Genomic DNA, 2500 nt, shown 5'->3' on the forward strand with positions numbered 1-2500 from the left:
AAAACAACCATAACTGCGACATGGATTTTATTAGTAGGAATAATTCAACCAATATTGACCTTTTTTTTTGTTTCTTTCCAGTTCACTTACTGTACAGCTTCACTCTCTCTCTCCTCTCTCTTTCTTTCTTTCTCTCTCTCTCTCTTTTTCGCTACCTCCCTCTCTCTATCCCACTCTCTCTGTAAACATGGGCATGGTTTTCATGCCTCATTAGCCATAGTTCAGTGGGTTTCTATTTAATCCCATTACTTGAAAAAGCTCAGTGATACAGAGTGGCGATGATGTTCTCATAACCCCGCTTAATATTTCATTGCGGCTAAAATGAGCCATCATGAAATCATAAGAAATAATAACACTTGGCTTACCAGAGCATCGGTTCTACATCACTTGCATTTCACCAGACAAATAGGGTCATTTCATGCAGACGCACTCAAAGGTCACTATTTCGTCTTCCTCTCGTAGAGTGAAGAGGAGTATCGTACAGTACTTTCCTCAACATCATAGTGTGAGAGATTGTGTTATTAAAACAGCCCTGATTACCAGCCAGGAACCGGCGCAGCCTGGAACCCCATTGTTCCACAGGAGAACCCGTAGTGGAATCAAAGAGGCATTGTAACACAGGAGAACCCGTAGCGGAATCAAAGAGGCATTGTTCCACAGGAGAACCCGTAGCGGAATCAAAGAGGCATTATTCCACAGGAGAACCCGTAGCGGAATCAAAGAGGCATTGTTCCACAGGAGAACCCATAGCGGAATCAAAGATGCATTGTTCCACAGGAGAACCCGTAGCGGAATCAAAGAGGCATTGTTCCACAGGAGAACCCGTAGCGGAATCAAAGAGGCATTGTTCCACAGGAGAACCCGTAGCGGAATCAAAGAGGCATTGTTCCACAGGAGAACCCGTAGCAGAATCAAAGAGGCATTGTTCCACAGGAGAACCCGTAGTGGAATCAAAGAGGCAAAGCCCATCTGCCTCCCTGTTCCTGATAAGCTTCACAGAAGCTTTTATTAACACTGATAAAGCTCTTACCTGAACATCCTCCCCTATGCCTCCACCCACCTGCACAGTTCATCTCAGCATCGCTTGGTCACGATCAGCTTTTCTTCTTGTAAATACCGTGCGTTATCTTTCCCAACTAAATTATGCCCCATGAATCATAATTTACGTGAGCCGCCCGAGCAGATGTTCCAAATACGAAAAGGTTACAGGAGGGGTTGGGGGTCTCAAATTAATCTCAGTAATTGGCATCAGCTCGTTGGAGGAGATCGCAGTCTCCTGCCGCCGCGCTGGTTGGATAATGAAGTGGTGACCTCCGTCCTCGATGCGTTTGGCAGTCCGGTTCTGGCACATTCACAGCATGTGTTGCTTCTGAAGTGCAACGCTGTGACAACATTGTACTCATAAATCATACAGAGGATGTTGCCGTCCCACCCCAGGATTATTAATGATGCTTTGAGCTCAAGATCCGGTGAATTATTCATGTTTCTTTAAATGAGGGATAAATGAAATTCTATGTTATCATACATGTATAATGCGAACAATTAACCTTTATGAATCATTTATCGGAAATATATGCCTTGGCAACAGCTAAAGCATCACGGCCGTCGGATCAACCTGCGTGCTGATTGGCTACAATCCCAAATCAGCATGTCCATCAAACGGACCAACGCCCCGGCCCGAATTAACTGTATCAACAATAGACTACCCTGTCTAAATACAGGATAGAAAAACATCTCTGAGCATAACCTCTGAAGCGAACTGAACTCACCCTGACAGACGCTCACAGACGAGTGAACATTAGGACAACACAACAACCTCACCTTGTTCTCTCTGTGGGAGTGGACCGAAGCAGATGTGCACCAAAGACAAAAAAAAACTAAATCAAAAACATGATGGGTCCCTTTGGTTAGGCTGTATCTTGTGATGTCAGAGCAAACAACTTCTTATCCAGCGGCTTTGATGAAGCATGACTAAAAACAGTGATTGATGTGGGAGAACAGCAGGCAGCAGGGGAGGAGAGAAGACAGGAGGGCAGAAGAGAGGAGAAACCGTGATGGTGGTAGAGATGAGGAGAGGAGGTAGGAGATGAGAGAAGGAGATAGGAGATGAGAGAAGGAGATAGGAGATGAGAGAAGGAGATAGGAGATGAGAGAAGGAGATATGAGATGAGAGAAGTAGATAGGAGATGAGAGAAGGAAATAGGACATGAGAGAAGGAGATAGGCGATGAGAGAAGAGTAGCTGGAAGAGGAGGAGATAGGAGATGAGAGAAGGAGATAGGAGATGAGAGAAGGAGATAGGAGACGAGAGCAGAGTAGCTGGTAGAGGAGGAGACAGGAGATGAGAGAAGGAGATAGGAGATGAGAGAAGAGTAGCTGGTAGAGGAGGAGACAGGAGATGAGAGAAGGAGATAGGAGATGAGAGAAGGAGATAGAAGATGAGAGAAGGAGATATGAGATGAGAGAAGTAGATATGAGATGAGAGAAGTAGATAGGAGATG

Source organism: Borostomias antarcticus, assembly GCF_949987555.1.
Source record: "Borostomias antarcticus genome assembly, chromosome: 6".
Lineage (NCBI taxonomy): Eukaryota > Metazoa > Chordata > Actinopteri > Stomiiformes > Stomiidae > Borostomias > Borostomias antarcticus.